Source organism: Triticum aestivum, chromosome 6D, assembly GCF_018294505.1.
Source record: "Triticum aestivum cultivar Chinese Spring chromosome 6D, IWGSC CS RefSeq v2.1, whole genome shotgun sequence".
Classification (NCBI taxonomy): Eukaryota; Viridiplantae; Streptophyta; class Magnoliopsida; order Poales; family Poaceae; genus Triticum; species Triticum aestivum.
In genome coordinates this window covers 473312289-473333802 of record NC_057811.1, presented here as the reverse complement: position 1 = coordinate 473333802, position 21514 = coordinate 473312289, and the positions used below count along the sequence as shown (strand labels likewise).

The window sequence follows — 21514 nt, the reverse complement described above, 5'->3', positions numbered from 1 at the left end:
TACCAACATCTGCCACTTCCAAGTTTTCTGTGAAGCTTATCTGCAAGAGGAACCTACAGTCGAACTGTTTAGGGATTTCTTTCACTTAAACCATCGCACCGAGTTCTCAGATGGACCCAATACGGAACTGGGCAGAATGGCGGTTCAGAAAAGGAAAGAAGTCACCTTCCCCCATCCCAAACTCCACAGTCACCCCAAAGAGTGGAACCAAACTTGGTTTTACTGCATGGATACCTCTCCATCTGACAAAAACCCCCTGCCGGGTTACCGCCCTGAACGCCTGAGCAACACACACCCGTTTCCTCAGAGTTTGACAGCAAGAGAACGGGCCAACTACGCTCCCCAACTATCAAAGCTTAGAGCCTTCATGGCGAACGGTTTGACAGGAGTTGATCTTGCTCGTTGCTGGATAAGCTGGAGCATTCTGCCCTTAAGCCGGCGCCCCGGTTTAATGTGTGAATACACGGGTAGTCTGAAGGATGCTCAGCGGCACATTGATATTCAGCTTACAGACGAAGAATTCACTGAGGCTGTAAACAAAATACTGAACGAACCGGAGGCCATCTGTGCCCAAATCGGACTACTCCCTTTATGCACCTTCAACAAACCACCAGCTGTAAGAATCATACAATCCTTTATATCTGAATTTGCTTCTGTCCAAATATTCTCTGAGAATGTGATTATTTTCTGACAGGGTGATGATCCGTTTTGGAACAAGAAACCATCACAAGATAAACCGGCAAAACCGCAAGACAAACCGGTCAAGCCAGTTCGTCCAAAGACCAAGGTTGTTAAGAAACCTGCCAAGAGAAGGACCACTGCATCCTCCGATCTACCAGCTGATGACAATGTGCGTAATCCGGAATCAGAGGTAGAACTTGACTCTCTTGGTTCATTTTTCGTACATCTCATTGACAATGATTATTATCAGGACGACGCTGAAGGCAGTCACGCTGAGGACATAGAGGTAACTATTCTTTCCTCCGATTCAGATCCTCTGCCAACATCAAAAATCCGTCAAGCAAACCGGAAAGTAAAATTTTCTCACCCTCTTGCTTATTTGGACCCAAACTTTCTTTTGAAGAAGCAGCAGCACGAAGCTCGCCGTACAACCCGGCACAGCGGCCAGGTAGTTACCTCCGCCAGTTTACCGAACAGTCCGGTTCGGAAACGCCGATCAGAGGTCTCTTATCCCATTGATACTTCATGCCCAAAAGCAGGTTGTTTTTGCCAGCCTCTTAACCCGTCTGATTCAAATTATCAGGGTACTTCTCACTCATCCTCTGGCGAGTCCTCGGCCACACAGCTTCCACCCCTCAAAACAGTTCCTGGGTGAGTTATGCACATGTCTTTATTCTTGATGTGTTTTACATACTGTACTGATCCTTATGTCTATCTTTTCGCAGCGCCAAGCCAAGACCCAGCAAAAAAGCTCGGTTAAACAAACCGTCTGATGATAATGTAGCTGCTGAACCGGAAACAGCTCTAGAGACGGAAGAAACCGATGTTGATGCCATGCTTCATGATCCGCCGCTTCAAGACCATGACTTCCAAGCTGAACAAGTGCAAGTTGACAGTACCAGCCATGCAGACCGGCCAACCAGCCCTGTCCGAACTGATGACAAACCGGTCAGTCCAGTTAAGGACACTGATAAACCGCCAACTCTGGTGAAGGCTGCTGACGAAGAAGAAGATGATATTATGATTACTGGCACTGGCCACACCACTCCTGGCAATCCTGTAGCTTTGTCAAAACATACTGCCAAGGATGATCTCTCTGCTATCGGCAAAGGCAAATGGAATGCCGATTTATCAAGCTATGCCCATCTCAATGCTCAAGACATTCACTCTGGCTTCTTGAACCGTCTGTATACCAGCCGTGATTATGAAGCTAGTTTGGTAAACTTGATGAAGGAGCGATATGAGGTAACTATTGTTTTTCTCCTTTGTCCAATTGCAGTTCATCAATTCCTAGTAGCCCCCAAGTGACGGTTTATGATACCGATCTAAACCGGGACTTTTGTCATAACTTAACTTTGCATATGTGGCCTCCAGGGACCGGATTACCTTGTTAATATGAACTGGTTCCTTAAAATTTGCCATACTGCTCTTTCGCTGGTATAGTCCCCAAGGGCCGGTTTAACTTTATAAAGATGAACCGGGACTGTAGAAGAATTCCCGTATCAACAGTTTTTTGAGCAAACATACATTAGCCCCCAAGTGCCAAGCTTAATACTTGTATTGTGCTTGGGACTTTGTAAAAATTTCTGAGTAAAAGTAAACATGCATTAGCCCCTAAGTACTAAGGGCATAACTTGTTATGTGCTTGGTACTTCAAATATGTACTGTCAATTCATTATGTATCTGTCTCTTACAGGCGAAGCTGAGCAAGAAGGAACGCCAAACCGCTGATCTGCAAGAGAACATCAAAACCCAGTAAACTGAAGCCTCCAAAGCGAAGGAAGAGTTGACCCGCGCTCCAGGCGCTATGGAGAAACTAAAAGAGGGCTTCAACAAAGAGCGGGCGGATTGGGAGACTGAAAAAGCCGCTTTGATAAAAAGGGCTGAAAACGCAGAAGCCGCTCTTGAACCCGTGGTTGATGAGCTGACTGGTGTAAAGCGGCAAGTGCATGCTATGACCGCTACTGTGTTTGGTAAGCATCTTGTCTTCAATACTGTCAACATATCTTCCCATGCGTTGCCGGTTTACCGATGTTTGCAATGATGCAGGAACGCATTGGTCATTTGGGCTCTGATGTTCAGAAGAAGCTGAAGGCTGCCTATACGCTGATAGAACAACTGTATACCGGCGCTCAACGGATTATCTGCACCGCTTCTCACAATAAGCCGCCCCCGACGTTAATCAAAGATACCTTAGACATGCTATCTATGCTGCCTGCCCAGGTAGAAGAGCTGAAGAGGTCTGCTGCAAGGGCTGGCGCTCTGACCGCGATAACCCGGGCAAAAGCATGGGTGCCTGATCTTGACCCGACGGACGTGGCTAAAGGCTACCCAAGCTTGAAAGAAGACGGATCAGAATTTTGCACTGAAGGTCTCTGTGCCATAAACCGGGAAGTACGTCCACTGGCTTGTCAACTTGCTGAAGAGGCTGATCTTTCACATTATTAGGCGAGTTATGATATCAATAACAAGCGGGTTGCTGCACCGTCTCCTGAGGCTCAAAACCCGATCCCTCCAATCCGTAAGCACACTTATGCCCCTGATATTGAACCGTCCACGCTTATAAGCGACGAAGCTGTGTTCCAAGCTTTAACTGGGATCGACTGGACAACTGTTGACATCCAGTCGCTGGGTAGGGACGAAGAAGAAGAACCGGTGCAAGATGACCCGCAGCCGTCAGGTCAAGCTGCTCAGTGATCATAACCCGGGGGCCGGTTTAATCTTCCATACTGCAATGTTTATTGAGAAACAATTATTCCTTGGGGCACTGAACCGCCTTGTAATAGGCTAGTTAAAACACTTGGTCTGTTATGCCTTCGTGCATATTTATCTGCAACTGATGCATATTAATCCGCCATGCTTGAGATATGGTGTTCATAATCCATAGCTATTTATTCCAGTTGTTCATGCAGATAAAAAGCTTAAAGCGCCCTGGCGGTTTACCACCGGGCGGGTCATGATACCCAACTATAGATATGACCAAGCTTTATAACCAAGGTTGTAAAAGATAACCAAGTATGGAAATATATGATACCTGCAACCTTTAGGCATAGTGTTGGCTGACCAACCTTGTAATGAAGGTAATAACCTTAATCCGGAGTAAAAGTATCTCCTGTTATATAATGCCGGTTTACAACAAAACCGTTCTGGGTTGTGATAAACACCGGCTTATTCCATACTGGTGACTATGAGTCAAAACCAGACCGGGCTGATAGTCTCCGGATTATAACTTGGTCAAGTACTGACAACTTGTAGTTGACAGCCCAACCGGGTTGATAAACACTGGTTTGAAAACATCACAAATCTTAGCAAAAGAAAAAGAAACTTAGCAAAAAGCAAATAAAACCGTTGTAGTCGAGGCTTTTCACGGGCTGCCAGGCCCCAAATTTGATCAAGAGGTGTTGCTATGGTTCGGGTTCGACCAAGCCCCCAAGTGATGCTATGGCATTACGCCGATCAAAAGGCATTGCTATGGTTCGGGTTCGACCAAGCCCCCAAGTGATTCTGTGGCTTTACGCCGATCAAGAGGCGTAGTCATGGTTCGGGTTCGACCATGCTCCCAAGTGATGTTGTGGCATTACGCCGATCAAGAGGCGTGGCTATGGTTCGGATACGACCAAGCCCCCAAGTGATTCTATGGCTTTACGCCGATCAAGAGGCGTAGTCATGGTTCGGGTTCGACCATGCTCCCAAGTGATGCTGTGGCATTAAGCCGATCAAGAGGCGTGGCTATGGTTCAGATACGACCAAGCCCCCAAGTGATGCTGTGGCATTACGCCGATCAAGAGGTGTAGCTATGGTTCGAATACGACCAAGCCCCCAAGTGATCCGATATCAAGCTTTGAAAAGCTGAATCAAGGGGTAAACCGAACGCTGCTTTGGAAGCTCCATGTAACCACACATGATGTAAGAAAACAACAGATACCCCGCTTTAGCTGAGGTTCCGGTTTATTATATTGATCATAATATATACAATGTCATAATATGTACATGAGCAGAGCCTGTAGCTCAAGTATAGTAGGACCGAAGATGAGCCATATTCCATGGCCGGTTGGTCCCCTCCTCCGATTTACGCGAGTCTTTGCGTTCTCGAACATCGATGAGGTAGTATGAACCGTTGCGCAGATTCTTGCTGACCACAAAAGGTCCTTCCCAAGGGGGGGATAGCTTGTGCATATCTATCTGATCCTGGATGAGTCGAAGCACCAAATCTCCTTCTTGAAAGGTTCTGGTTCTAACCCGGCGGCTATGATAACGACGCAGATCTTCCTGATAAATCGCCGAACGGGCTGCCGCCATGTCACGCTCCTCATCTAACAGGTCAAGAGCTTCCTGTCGTGCCTTCTCGTTATCCGCTTCAACATATGCCGCTACACGAGGCGAGTCATGACGGATGTCACTAGGAAGAACTGCTTCCGCTCCATAAACCATGAAGAACGGTGTGTAGCCTGTTGATCTGTTGGGTGTGGTATTGATGCTCCATAATACTGAAGATAACTCCTCAACCCAACAACCCGGCGTCCGTTGCAAAGGAACCATAAGCCGGGGTTTGATGCCTCTCAAGATCTCTTGATTGGCCCTCTCCGCTTGACCATTGGACTGGGGGTGAGCCACTGATGACACGTCAAGCCGGATGTGCTCACGTTGACAGAACTCCTTCATGGCACCCTTTGACAGATTGGTACCATTGTCTGTTATAATTCTGTGTGGAAAGACAAACCGGAAGATCACCTTTTTGATGAATTGAACTGTCGTGGCTGCGTCACACTTACTAACTGGCTCTGCCTCCACCCACTTCATGAACTTATCAACCGCCACCAAAAGGTGAGTCTTCTTGTCCTTGGACCTCTTGAAAGGCCCAACCATATCCAGCCCCCAGGTTGCAAACGGCCAGGTGATTGGAATCATCCTCAATTCTTGAGCTGGTACATGAGCACGCCGTGAGAATTTCTGACAGCCATCACATATTTTAACCAAGTCCTCGGCATCAGCATGAGCTGTCAACCAATAGAAACCGTGACGAAACGCCTTGGCCACCAAAGATTTTGAACCGGTGTGGTGTCCACAATCTCCTTCGTGGATCTCACGCAAAAATTTCACGGCCTTCCTTAGGAGATACATAGCGTTGAAACGCCCCTGTCACACTGCGATGATGTAACTCTCCATTGATAACAGTCATGGACTTGGACCGCCGGGTTATCTGTCTGGCCAAAGTTTCATCATCTGGTAACTCGCCCCGGTTTATATACGCCAAATATGGAACCGTCCAGTCCGGGATAACATGTAGAACTGCCACCAACTGAGCCTCCAGATCAGGAACAGCCAAATCCTCTTCACCAGGGAGCTTGACGGACGGATTATGCAAAACATCCAGGAAGACATTAGGTGAAACCGGTTTACGTTGGGAACCCAGGCGGCTTAAAGCGTCTGCCGCTTCATTCTTCCGCCGGTCCACATGATCCACCTGATAACCTTTGAAGTGACCTACAACAATATCCACCTCACGACGATATGCCGCCATTAATGGGTCCTTGGAATCCCAAGTGCCAGACACTTGTTGAGCCACCAGATCCGAGTCACCGAAGCATTTAACTCGGCTGAGATTCATCTCCTTAGCCATCCGAAGACCATGGAGTAAGGCCTCATATTCAGCTGCATTATTAGTGCAAGGGAACATTAAACGAAGAACATAACAAAACTTATCACCTCGTGGGGAAGTTAACACGACTCCAGCCCCCGAGCCCTCCAATTGCCTGGACCCATCAAAATGAATAGTCCAATAAGTGTGATCCGGCTTCTCTTCTGGCGCTTGTAATTCTGTCCAATCATTGATGAAATCCACAATCGCCTGAGATTTGATCGCCGTTCGGGGTATGTATTTCAACTCGTGAGGTCCGAGCTCGATAGCCCACTTAGCAATTCGACCAGTTGCCTCCCTATTCTGGATTATATCCCCCAAAGGAGCAGAGCTGACCACCGTGATGGGATGACCTTGGAAATACTGCTTAAGCTTCCGGCTTGCCATGAAAACCCCGTACACCAATTTTTGCCAATGTGGGTATCTCTGTTTGGACTCAATAAGTACCTCACTGATATAGTAAACCGGCCGTTGAACCGGATATTCCTTTCCTGCTTCCTTGCGCTCCACCACAATAGCCACACTAACAGCCCGAGCGTTAGCTGCCACATATAGCAACAATGGCTCTTTGTCAACCGGAGGAGCGAGAACCGGCGTATTAGCTAGCTGCCGCTTTAAGTCCGGAAATGCTTCATTAGCGGCGTCACTCCAAACGAAGTTATCCATTTTCTTCAGCATCTGATACAAAGGGATGGCCTTCTCCCCAAGGCGACTGACAAAACGGCTCAACGCGGCAATCCGGCCTGCCAGGCGTTGAACATCATTGATACACTTCGGTTTAGCCAAGGAGGTGATGGCTTTGATCTTTTTCGGATTAGCTTCAATGCCCCTGTTAGACACCAAAAAGCCCAAGAGCTTCCCTGCAGGTACACCAAAGACGCATTTCGCCGGATTAAGCATCATTTTATAAACCTGCAGGTTATCAAAGGTTTCCTTCAAGTCATCAATCAATGTCTCCTTCTTCCTTGATTTTACCACAATATCATCCACATAGGCATGAACATTGCGGCCAATCTGTTTATGAAGACAATTTTGTACACACCGTTGATAAGTTGCCTGTGCACTCTTAAGCCCAAAGGGCATGGACACATAGCAGAAGTCTCCAAAGGGAGTTATGAAGGTTGTCTTCTCCTGGTCCTTAACTGCCATTTTGATCTGATGATAACCAGAATATGCATCCAAAAAACTTAAACGCTCACAACCCGCCGTAGCATCAATAATTTGATCAATACGGGGGAGGGCAAAAGGATCTGCTAGACAAGCTTTGTTGAGATCTGTGTAGTCTACAGACATACGCCAAGTGCCATTCTTCTTGAGGACCAGTACAGGATTAGCCAACCACTCAGGATGGAATACTTCAACGATAAATCCAGCCGCCAAGAGCCTGGCTACTTCTTCCCCAATAGCTTTGCGTCTTTCTTCATTGAACCGGTGGAGAAACTGCTTGACCGGTTTATACTTAGGATCAACATTGAGAGTGTGCTCAGCGAGTTCTCTTGATACACCAGGCATGTCAGAAGGCTTCCATGCAAAGATGTCCCAATTCTCACGGATGAACTCGATGAGCGCGCTTTCCTATTTCAGATCCAAGTTAGCGCTGATGCTAAACTACTTGGACGAATCACCAGGTACGAAGTCAACAAGTTTAGTCTCATCAGCCGATTTAAACTTCAGGGCCAGATCATGCTCCGTAGTTGGTTTCTTCAACGAAGTCATATCTGCCGGATCAACATTGTCCTTGTAAAACTTCAACTCTTCTGTTGCACAAACCGACTCAGCATAAGCCGCATCACCTTCTTCACACTCCAGAGCAATCTTGCGGCTCCCATGCACGGTTATAGTTCCCTTGTGACCCGGCATCTTGAGCTGCAAATAGACATAACAAGGCCGTGCCATGAACTTAGCATAAGCTGGCCGTCCAAATAGGGCATGATATGGGCTGCTGATTTTCACCACTTCAAAGGTCAAGGTTTCCGATCTTGAATCATGCTCATCTCCAAAAGCCACCTCCAAAGCTATCTTACCAACAGGATATGCCAACTTACCAGGCACCACACCATGGAACACCGTATTGGACGGTTTAATATTTTTATCTGTTAACCCCAAGCGACGGACAATTTCGTAATAAAGGATATTGATGCTACTCCCTCCATCCATGACTACCTTAGTGAACTTATAGCCTCCCACCTGAGGTGCCATCACCAGAACCAGATGACCCGGATTGTCAACTCCACACAATCGGCTGCTCGGACCAGCGCAAATAACGGGGCACGATCGGTTCAACGGCATTCACTACCCTTTTATGAAGCTTCTGATCGCGCTTGTCCATGCTAGTGGTAAAGACATGATACTGTCCGCTGTTCAACTGCTTTGGGTTGCTCTGGTAACGTGACTGCTGCTGCTGCTGATTGCCCTGATGATTATAGCCACTTTGATTACCCTGATTACTTTGATTGTTATGTCCACCTTGATTGCCATGGAATCCTGAACCGGAATTTCCTCCACCTAAACCGCCTCCTGATCCATGATCATACCGGAAAGAGTCAGAATTTTTGAACTCTTGCATGATGTAACAATCTTTCCAGAGGTGTGTGGATGGTTCCTCCTTCGTCCCATGCTTTGGACAGGGCTGGTTTAACAGATACGACAAACGGTCCGGGTTAGGATTTGGCATTCCATTGCGCCGGGGCGGTTTACCCTTACGCCGCTGGCCCTTGTCATGTGTATTAGTGTTAGCCACAAAGTCTAAACCATGGTCCGCTTTACGCTTGCCTTCGTTTCCATGACCCGCCGGGTCGTGGTGCTGCCCCTTGGCGTTGCCGCTCTTCTTTCCCTTCCCTGTCTTATCATCGTCAGACTCGGGATCCTTGGTACTATCAGAGTCGGCATACTTCACTAGTGCAGCCATGAGGGTTCCCATGTCATTACAATGACGTTTAAGCCGTCCCAACTTCAACTTCAATGGTTCAAACCGGCAATTGCCTTCCAATGTTAAAACTGCGGTGTCAGCGTTGATGCGGTCTGATGAATGCAAAATCTGCAAAACCCGGCGCACCCAATGGGTTGTTGACTCTCCTTCCTCCTGGACACAGGCAGCTAGGTCCACAATCGACATGGGCTGCCTGCATGTATCCTTGAAATTCTGAATAAACCGGGCTCTCAACTCGGCCCATGACCTAATAGAATTAGCCGGTAAGCTCTTTAGCCAAGTGCGGGTCGTTCCTTCTAGCATCATGGTGAAGTACTTCGCACATGCCGCATCATCCACGTCCAGCATCTCCATGGCCATCTCATAGCTTTCGACCCATGTTTCAGGGGATAAATCGGCGGTGTAATTTGGCACCTTGCGCGGGCCCTTGAAATCTTTGGGCAGGCGCACATTGCGCAACACCGGGACAAGACATGGCACTCCCAAGGAACTAGAGGTAACTCCTGGTTCCACCGATGTGGTTGGACGAACCGGAGTAAGCTGACGGGCCTCGTGCTGCGCCGCTAATCCGGCCTCTCTGCGTGCCCGAGCCCGGTCCACCACGTCGTGAGCATCATCGGCACCACCCGCTGGGTTATGGCCACGGGGCGGATCACAGTTCCGCGCATTGCTTGATACTGCCGGTTCATCCATACGCCTGCTGTAACTCCGGCTTGGACGGGGAGTGGAATGAACCCGATCGCGACTATATGAATAAGCCTCCTATTGAATCAAGGCTGTCTGAAGAAGCTCCTTAACCCGACGCGTCTCGACCGCTGCTGGAGAATCGCCTTCGATCGGGATGGCCGCCAGCCGTGAAGCGGCAGCGACAATGTTGTCCATTTGGTTAGAATAATGACCCGGTGGTGTGGGGACATGAGGTACCACAACGTTGTTCTGACGAGGCGGATCCACGAAACGTGGCTGAACCGCGCCCCTGCTCCGGGTGCCTCTGCCCGGTTTACCACCGGGGATTACTGGTTCCTGCTCCTGGGGTGTTAAAGAGATTTCTAGCGTCATAAACCGGCGGCAGGCGAGATCGGTGCCTCCTCTTCAGGACTTCGTTCGACGCACTCTGATCCAGCATAATCCAGTAAGCTTGTGCATCCAAAGCGGCCCGCTCCGCGGCTATCTTGGTATCCTCAGCCGCTGAGTCGGGTTTTTCCTGGGTGATCTGATCTTTCACTTTCGCGATTTCCGCATTGTGTGTATCCTGATCCGCCGGGTTAACCTCCGCCATCGGCGTTGCCAACATATCAAACCAATCAGATAGAACCTGAGCCGGCGGTCGCACAGGGCCTCCTGCCCCAGCTGCTGCCGCCGCTGCTGATCCGGAAATCATCGCCACTGCGGTCGAAGAGTGGAGCGCTGGTTGCGTGCCGGCCATGAAGATCGCCACCCGGCTTGGCAGATCAAAGGGGTCCGGAATACTGTCGCCATCGGAACAGCCCCCAATCCGGCCATCTTGTAACTGATATAACAACTGGGTCTCTCCAATCAATGACTCGTCGCCGGAATAAACGACGGTCTCACCACCAGATTCCGATATATCCTCAGATTCCCCTCCATGGATGACTCCCACGAAGGCACGCTTCATGATAGGCTTGACCCGGGCAGATCTCGCACGCTGAGCCGTTTCGACGAGGTCGGTGCAGATGTCCGGCTCAGGCCCCGATTCACCGATCTTGCCAATGAAAACGTGTATGCTACCAAAGGGGACCCGGTACCCGTACTCGATTGAGCCGGCCTCGGGGCCCCAGCCTGCATCGTCAATGTAGAGCGGGCCCGGCGACTCTTGGTCATCCGGCCCACAGCGTAACCCTTGAGTCCTTCGAAGTTGCCCTCCAAGAACTTGAAACCATCGTGCGATAGCCCCACGGTGGGCGCCAACTGTCGTGGTTTTGTCACGACAGATGTCCTAGAGAAAGGACTTAGTCATGGAGCCATCGCTACGGGTTAGCTTGAAGGGGTTAAAGCGAACAAGGGACGCAAGAGAGTTTTATACTAGTTCGGCCCCTTCGATGAAGGTAAAAGCCTACGTCTAGTTGTGATGGAATTGATGGGGTTTCGATGACCAGGGAGCGAATACGCTTTGCCTGAGTCTCGAGTTGTTGTCTGTTGTCCCTGAACCGCCGCCGGGTCGTCCCCTTATATACATGGGTTGACGCCCGTCGGTTTACAGACTCCGAGGCCGGCTCATAATCGTGTCCGGCTTGGTCTCTGCTACGCATATCTTACAACACAAGTTTACATCTCAATGCCGGTTTGTGTCTACATGCCTTAAACCGGCTTTGGGCCCTGGGCCTTCATGAAGCGTCACCGTTTGTCTTCATGGGCTTCAGATACAGATGAACTACTTATGAAGTTAACCCGGCCTCTCCTGGCCGGTTTACGCCCAGTAGTAATATCCCCAACAACTAGGGACCTTTTAGGACAGTCATCATACAATGCATAGTACCACAAACAAGTCACGTACTTGCTGATATACATCATTGATAATGTCCAAGGACTATCTTTATTCATAAACACATAGGAAATATCATCATACATGATTGCCTCTAGGGCATATCTCCAACAGTCTCCCACTTGCACTAGAGTCAATCAAATAGACATCGAATGCCCATAGCTCTAACGTGCCCCTCATGCTTGGGTTGTGGAAGCGGTTTAGTCAACGGATCCGCAACATTTGCATCCGTGTGAATTTTGCATAACTCTACATCACCATTCTTTACGATCTTTCGTATCAGGTGATATTTCCGATCTATGTGTCTGACCTTGTGGTGATTCCTCGGCTCCTTGGCTTGTGCGATGGCACCATAATTATCACAATAAAGGTCCAACGGTTTTACCAAAGCTAGGAAAATACCAAGATCATCCAGAAAATGCCGGATCCAAACACCTTCCTTTGCAGCTTCACAAGCCGCAATGTATTCGGTTTCTCTGGTAGAATCGGCCAATGTATCTTGCTTGGAACTCATCCAGCTCACTGCTCCTCCGTTCATGATGGACACGAATCTGGACTATGATCGACAATCATCTCTGTTGGTTTGGAAACTAGCATCGGCGTAACCCCTTACGACGAGCTCTTCCTCACCTCCATAAACTAGGAACATCTCTTTATTCCTTTTCAGATACTTCAAAATAGTCTTTACCGCTGCCCAGTGACTCTCACCTGGGTTGGCCTGGTATCTGCTTGTTAGGCTTATTGCAAAAGCAACATCTGGCCTTGTACATATCATGGCATACATGATGGATCCGATTGCCGAGGCATACAAAATCCTAATCATCCTGCTTCGCTCATCAGATGTCGAAGGACTCTGAGTCTCGCTTAGCCTTATACCATGTGAGAGTGGCAAGAACCCTTTCTTTGACTCACTCATGTTGAACCGCTTCAACACTTTATCTATGTACGTGCTCTGGCTTAAGCCGAGCAGCCTCCTCGATCTATCTGTATAGATCTTAATGCCTAAAATATACACTGCCTCACCAAGGTCCTTCATCGAAAACTTGCCATTCAATGACTCCTTGACTGAGTTCAGCATCGAAACATCGTTCCCGATCAACAATATGTCATCCACATACAAGATCAAAAACACTATCGAGCTCCCACTTAACTTCTTGTATAAACAAGCGTCCTCTTCTCTTTTGATGAAACCGAGACCAGTGACAACCTCATCAAAACAAATATTCCAGCTCCGAGATGCTTGCCTCAACCCATAAATGGATCTCTTGAGCTTGCATACCTTACTAGTGCTAGTCGGATCGACAAAACCCTCGGGCTGTATCATATACACGTCCTCGGTTAAATTTTCGTGAAGGAAAGCCGTCTTGACATCCATCTGCCATATCTCGTAATCGAAATATGCAGCTATAGCTAGTACGATCCTCACCGACTTCAGCATCGCTACCGGCGAGTAAGTCTCGTCGTAGTCAATTCCTTGAACTTGTCCATAACCTTTAGCGACAAGCCGAGCTTTGTGGATCTGAACATTTCCATCCACCTCGGTTTTCTTCTTAAAGACCCATTTGCAACCAATGGCCGTTACACCAAGCGGCGGATCAACCAATTCCCAGACTTGATTCCCATCCATGGACTTTAACTCGGATCTCATGGCCTCTAGCCATGCCTCGGAATCCGGGCTCACCATCGCTTCCGCATACGTGGCCGGCTCGTCACTTTCTAGCAACAATACATCGTGCACTCTGCGCAATCTTTCTGACCTTCGTGGTTCCGGTGCCTCTTCCACTACGGGTTCCCTGACTGACTCCTGTATGATCTCATCATCAGCCGAGTTGTCCCCGAGTGGTCCTCGAATTTCTTCGAGTCAGACCGTTCTCCCACTGGCCTCCCGACTGAGAAACTCTTTCTCAAGGAAAACCCCGTTCCGAGCAACAAAAACTTTGTTCTCTTCCCGGTTGTAGAAGCTATATCCCAAGGTTTCCCTTGGATATCCCACGAATATGCATTTATCCGATTTAGGTGTAAGCTTGTCTGACATAAGTCATTTGACAAATGCTTCACAACCCCCAAATATTTAGAAAAGACAAACTGGGACTCTTCCCGGTCCACATCTCATGTGGTGTCTTGTCTACGGATTTGCTCATCATTGACCGAACCATGTCCAACAAGGTCCTATTCCTCCGTTCTGACACGCCGTTTCTCTGTGGCGTACCCGGAGGCGTGAGTTCAGGTACTATACCTCGGCTTTTCACATGATCATCAAACTCCTGGCTCATGTACTCACCTCCACGATCTGATCGTAGAAGTTTTATAGTCTTGCCGAGCTGATTCTCCACCTCGTTCTGAAACTCTTTGAACTTTTCAAAAGTTTCCGACTTGTGCCTCATCAAATAGATATATCCATATCTACTCAAGTCCTCGGTAAAAGTCACGAAGTACTGATAGCCACCTCTGGCAGTTGTGCTCATTGGTCCACACACATCACTATGTATCAGTTCCAACAGCTCGGACGCCCTCTTGCAACTCTTTGCGAAAGGAGACTTAGTCATCTTGCCGAGCAAGCATGATTCGCATGTCTCGAACGACTCAAAGTCGGACGAAGTTAGGATCCCATCATCATGGAGCTTCTTCATGCGTTTCAGACTAATGTGTCCAAGCCGGCAATGCCAGAAGTATGTCGGATGTATCTCATTAGGCTTATGCCTCTTGACATTCACGTTATAAACCGGTTCCTGTTCCAGATTCAATATAAATAACCCATCAACAATGGGTGCATAGCCGTGGAACATACCATTCAAATAAAACGAACAACCATTGTCCTTTAAATTGAATTCATAACCCTGACTCATCAAGCATGAGGCAGAAATAATGTTCCGACTAAGTGCAGGAATGTAATAACAATTATTCAATTCCAAAATAAATCCAGAAGGAAGCTGGAGCTGCATCGTGCCGACCTCCAACGCAGAAACTCTTGCTTTGTTGCCGACCCTGATGTCAATCTCCCCTTGTGCCACACGCCTAGTTCTTACCAGCCCCTGCATCGATTTGCAAATATGAACAACGGATCCAGTATCAAATACCCAAGAGCTACTAGGTATGTTAGCAAGGTAAATGTCTATAACATATGCAACAAGTGTACCTTTGCCTGAAGCAGCATTCCCGGCCTTCTTGCCATGCTCTGTAAGCCACTTGCTACAGTTCCTCTTCTAGTGACCAGTTTCCTTGCAATGATAGCAAATGGTCTTCGAGTCCGGTCCAGACTTCGGCGCAGAGGTGGAGGTTACCGTCTCCATGCCCTTGGCCTTAGCCTTTTTCTTGGACCAACTCTTCTTGAACTTAGCCGATTTCTGCACCATCAACACTTGATGTGTGCCTTTCTTAATATCCTGCTCTGCCACCTTAAGCATCCCATGCAATTCAGTGAGCTTATTATCCATGCCGTGCATATGATAGTTCGAGATGAACGTCCCATAGCTAGGCGGAAGAGAACCCAGAACTGCATCTGTAGCCAGCTCATCCAAGAGCGGGAAGGCCAACCGATCCAAAGCTTGCACATATCCGATCATCTTGATCACATGTGGGCTCAGTGGATCACCTTCCTTCAGCTTGCAATCCATCAATGATCGCCAGACGTTGAACCTTTCGGTCCTAGCATGTGTCTGAAACATGCTCTTGAGACTCTCGATCATATCGTAAGCCTCAACATTTTCGAAATGCTGTTGCAAATCGGGCTCCATGCAAGCCAGCATCAGACAGCTGATCTCCGTTGATTCATCAACGAGTTTTTGATAGGCATTCTTAGTTGTGGTATTAGCATTATCAGCAGGTTCCTCTGGAAGTGGATCCTCTAGAACATGTTCCTTTTTATCATGGTTGAGAATAATTCTCAAATTTCTATACCAGGTGGTAAAGTTCGTCCCATTCAGTTTATCCTTTTCCAGAATTGATTTCAATGCAAAGTTGGGTTGAGCAGGTGGTGCCATTGATCTACAACAGAAAAATATGCAATCACTAAGCAATGTGTTTATGTAGAGTAATTCAAGCCTTAAACAGAAATACTCCAACTGAAGTCAGCATCCCTCCGCAAACTCTCAGTGATTCAGGATTCGACTAGCGCATGCAACTAGTGAGCTTTAGCATCACTGCTAGCCAACATACCTATCCGGTAAGCAACTCCTTGCTAATCGTATCTCTATATGACTCCTGTCAGTCGGGAAGGTATCTTATACCCCGGCCCCCAACCTTCTTTGCCACAAAGCCCAAAACTGTTTTGATAGCCTTGTCAAGTTAACCTGATGCAGTGCATGTCCGTGTCCGACACGAACCCTTCAGTTCAAGGACACCTAGCAGCACCCCAGTTTTATGAGCCCACTACTAGACGTACTTGACGTGCGAAGGTGCAACATCGGGAATGGCAAATTGCTTGATATTAACGAGGGATCTTTCTACCATTCTAACATGCATAGAAAACAAGAAGCATAACAATCACAAATAAACATATATTGTGAAATAGTATGGCTCCTTCATGGACGTTCTTCTAGGTCGGCTTCGACTCCGATGACCATCTAGGAACTCCATCTTGTTCGTCACTCCGGGACGCCAAGCCACCAACCTGATCTCTATTATCCAACTACTACTACTAGTAATGAATTTTACATAGAGTCACAAGTCGACACGCAGGTCGTTATACAATATAATGACAGCACTTTGCCTACTGCCGGCTGACAAACATGACACGCAGGCCATGTACAATTTACACACATGCATCACATACACATGAGCCATACTATTCACATCAAACCTGCAAAACAAAGTTATGCATAGAATCGCATTCTACCGGTTTGTGTGTCGGGTACGAAATACACGGCGCTACGCACACGTTTTCGGAAATCACAGATCGCATCTGAACTCCGTTCACGCTGAATTTTCTGATCTGACCGATCTTATGATCATCGCGAATCCGATTCGGATTTACGTTTCACTGTTAACCCCGATGGCGGATACCGACCGGCAGGTTGTGTCACGACCTCATCAATTCCGATTGACAGAAAACATAGCCACATCGATCCCCATGTGCAGTTGATCTCATCAACCGTGCACATAGCCGATCTGATAAACGACGACAGATCGCATCTGCCGCCTCCACATATCTAATATGCATACGATCTGAATCCAAATCCTATAGCAGAGGCTTTGATACCACTGTTGGGTTCTATGGTAGGGTGCGTCGACTGCAAATTAAAGAATCCTACGCGCAGAACATCCAGGAACATGCTACTTCAGATGGATCACTGATCGTTACCACTCGACACGCAGTGCCGTGCAGCGGAAGAAGAGTTGGGGCAGCGCGTACGCGTGGATCGTCTCCTCCTCATCCGATCACCCTCGTACAGCCGGTCGTCCGATCCCACGTACAAGTTCGTTGGAGCGGCGCAGGTGCACCGCCTCTAACGGTATCCGCGCGTGCAGGAGTAACACCGTGCGACGGACTGCTAGGTCCGATCACACAGTCGGCGGCGAGTGGAGGTGGCTATTCGCAACACATGCAAACCCTAGTGACAGTGCCGAAGCGATCAACCGCATGAGTGTGCCGCACCTCCACTTTATATAGGCGTCCGTCGCGGGCTCAACACTTGGCCCTCGCACGGAACCTAAAGCCTAAAATCTGTTCGGCCGGGATCCGAGTCCGAGTAGAATCACATCTGACTCGTGGAGTCCGATCCGGCCTCACAGGTTCCTTCCCTTAAGCGCGCGACCCCTTAGGTTCAAGTCGGCTTGGTCGCAGTTCGGATCATCTCCGAACTGCACGGTTGGTAGCGGCCTCTAGCAAGGCATGCCGAACACCAAGCAGACTATGAAGCTGGTTAGGCGAACCTGTACAACATGTCACACTTCTGTTCCCTTTGCCACATGATATATGTTGTCGGGCTCAAGGCGAGATTGTCATCCTTGTGCTAGCCCGACCTCTTTCTCGTTCCAGTGATGCCGACCACTATCCGGATTATCTCAGAATCCTTGTCGCATGGCCATGCTTCTCCTGGTCGGATCACACGAGGGGCCCAGAGTATATCTCTCCTGATCGGAGGGGCAAATCCCATCTTGCTCGACCATGTCTCGCAGCATGGGCCTGGACAAGCCTGAAACCTACCTTTGTAACTACCCAGTCACGGAGTAGCGTTTGGTCAGCCCAAAGCAGGTCTGTCACCATCCCGAGTACATGCGCCAGCTCAGGTCTTAGGACATAGAACGTATGTTGTACTAGAGACTCACAGATGACATATCGCTGCGTCTCATAGTTGGGTCAGTCCGACTCGGACCTTATCTTGACTCGGATCCGATTACGTCGAATCCGACTAGATCGTTCTGAGTCCATATTATCCGGTTAGCATCCAATGCTCCATGGCTAGCGAGACCAAGCCATCGACCGTGTCATATGCTAGTCTAGTTGGCTGCGCGTCCACACAGCCCTGTCGACTAGGGACCTTTTAGAACAGTCATCATACAATGCATAGTCCCACAAACAAGTCATGTACTTGCTGATATACATCATTGATAATGTCCAAGGACTATCTTTATTCGTAAACACATAGAAAATATCATCATACATGATTGCCTCTAGGGCATATCTCCAACACTTTTAATCCCACTGCTCTTCTTGCTTCAGACCAAATCAGACACTTCCTTCAGATTCAGATCATCAAAGCTTTGGATGTTGCACTAATTGGAAAATTGTGCACAGATGAGAGAATGAGCTGGAGGCTTGGTGAGAGGCCTCGGTGATGTTATTCTTCCAGGTTATCTTTACTCAAGTTGCTACTCATTTCACAGTGTCCATAATGCAGAACACATAAGCCAATGATTTTGTGCTTTTGGCCAAAGTCAGGTTCAGAGTTGTTCACTGTATTTTTTTGGGCACATCCATATTGCAAGCTAGCACCTGTTATTTAACTGAAGCAAAGGGCAGGTAAGCTCTGAACGCTTCACTCTTTTTTCTGAACAAATGCAGCTACTACTTTGTACTTGATTTGAGTAAAGGTGCAACCAATTGAAGTTACTTTCAAGAACCTACACCTGAGTAAAGTTTTTATAGGCAGCGGACTCTGTACAGTAAAGTTTGTACATTTCGTGAACCGTTTTGTTGTAGTTTCCTCTAGTAGACAGTCTATACTGTATCATGTTATTTAATTACTATGTGCAGATTTGGTTTTGCCATTGCAGATCATGTACTTCTTTCTTTGCTAGGAAGCATTGTTTCATCGTATCCCCTACATCAGTATAAGTATATTTAGCTCACGTACACTTGGCATTTGTTCTTTAAAAGGCCCCCTCCGTGTCCTCTCGCCCTCCACAATCTTCCCAAGGCCATGCGATCAACATATTTATTGATCCGTAGTGTTCCTTTTTCAGTGTTCTAACCATTATTCAGAAGGGACACTGCATGTTCCCCGAGGCACTGGATTACTAAATCTGGTGTGAGTTTGCCTTTGTCCTTCACTTCACTGGAACTATCAATAGTGTACACCAGACCAAAGACTACAAATGAAAAGTTAGTTGGCGTAATTTATGATCAAACTTGGTACCTGTTTCCTTAAATCTAATTGCACAACTCAGTGGGAAGGCTCGGTTTGTCTGAAGCTTGACTTTCTTACCTATGGGGCACCATCGGTTGGGGGCCAGTGTAATGGTGCTTTAAGAGAAATGCTAATCTGCAATTACACTTTAATGTGGTGATTGTTCTTAGTTTTTATTATAGGTACTGTTCTTAGTTATTTTACAGGCTATAAGAACTAAGTTATGGCTTTAGTGTTATATCAGTGTAGTCGGTGGAATAGAATAGTTCATTGAGATGATAATTGACAAAACCAAAATGAGGGAATAATTGTTTACAATACGGTTTACTCCAGTAGTATTAGCTATTGATCATTTGGCATGCTAAGTAATTTGTGATATCGAGTGTTGTTTCACATATACATTAGTGGAGATGCACCTTCCATTAGGTTAAAAGTTCAGAAAGTAGTGGCTACTCTTGGATGTACTACACCCGAGTTGGTAATTTTTTTTTGAAAAAACATTGTCAAACAACATCAAAAAAATCTGAAATTTTGTGACATTAAATCTATAAAAAGTTTCAGGTTTCTTGCAAAATTTCAGCCAAAAATAACATCCCAGGAGCTCTCACAAAAAAAATGGTGCTTAAAGTTTTGTGCACTTTTTGAGCAGCGATTTTGTTATTTTTGGTGACAGCTCATCAGATGTTATTTTTGGATGAAATTTTGTAAGATCCTCAAACATTTTATAGTGTTTGATGCCTCAAAATTTCAAATTTTTTGGAAGTTGTTTGATCACGTATTTAAAAAAAAAATTGACAACTCAGGTGTAGTACACCCGAGAGTAGAAAATCCACTCTCTTAAAATTTGTTTGATCATGTTCATGCCAATAATTTAACTATTAAATTTCTAGAAGTGAATAGAAATGTCTCTACCGTTTCTGTGTCTAGACCTATGACAATTAATAGTAACGTCATGTCAAAAACCATTATGTCCTCAGCCAAGAGTGAACGGACGAACATACCTTCATTATTGTCTGCTATTTTTTGTTTTTGAGCGATGCTTATTGAGATAGGGGTATGTGAAAAGGAAAAAAAAATCTTCCGTTGCAACGCATGGGCATATTTGCTAGTAAATGATAACGCAAAGAAGTTTAGTTACCAGGGAGAGGTCCAAGTTCTTCAAGGCGGACCGCAGCTTGTCGAACTCTTCGGCGCTGCCGGCAGACAGCCGGCTGAGGTCGATGATGGGGATGGGATCGGGCATCTCGGAGATCACAGCAGTGGGACGGTCTTGCTCAGGATGCACGTACTGGCTCGGTGGCTCCTGCACGCCGGCGCCCACCAGCTCTTGCACGATCGGAGGTACCTCGAGAACCTTGAATTGTTGGTCATAAGAAGCCATGGTTGCTTGCTGTTAGTTTTGAGCTTCCTCTTTGGTAGTTACTGAAAAAGGCTTTCGCTCCGTTTTATATATAAAGCAAACCGCCAAGAGCACACATACACGGACTAGTTCAAAACACACATACCCAAGTCACAAAACGAGAAGTACAAAGGTTCTGCTGAGGGCACAGCTCAACAAGCCCAAAATAAACAAAAAGGACGAGGCCGAGGCAAGGCGTCTAATCCGGCTCCAGGGGCGGCGGAGGGGGCGGCGGCGACAGACGGACGGCCATCGAGCGAAGGTCGGCGATGAAGGCGGTGATGGCGTCGCGGTCCTGAGGGCGGCTAAGCGGCCGCCAAAGCTGCAAGTAACCAGACAGTTTGAAGAGAGCGTCAGTAGCCCGTCGAAGAGGAATACGCTGGATCACAAGCTTATTGCGAATCGTCCAAAGAGTCCACGCTAGAACCCTGATCTCGAGCCACCTAATGTGGCGAGAGGGGGAAGGGGAGTTCTGGAGTTCGGCGAAGAGGTCGGGGAAGTTGGTGTGAAACCAATCTCCTCCCACTGCCTCCCTAAAGCAGCTCCACATGAATTGAGCTGAGACACAGGAGAAGAAGATGTGATTCGAATCTTCGGGGGTACCACACAGGGGGCAGATGCCGGACCCAGGGCCATTGCGTTTGCGGACCTCCACCCCAGACGGAATCCTACCGCGGATCCATTGCCACATGAATATCCGAATTTTCAATGGCAAGCAGATGGAGCAAACCGCAGGGAGGGGGGAGGAGCGGAGGAGGGGCAATGGCCGAGTAGAGGGACTTGGTGGAGAATTGGC

General features: G+C 47.6%; 1 pseudogene; it reads right to left on the bottom strand.

Annotated features, from left to right (window-relative positions):
- LOC123142741 (protein SRG1-like) overlaps positions 1-20700 on the bottom strand; it is a 42797-nt pseudogene extending 22097 nt beyond the window's left edge.
- Between the last annotated feature and the right edge of the window lie 814 nt (positions 20701-21514).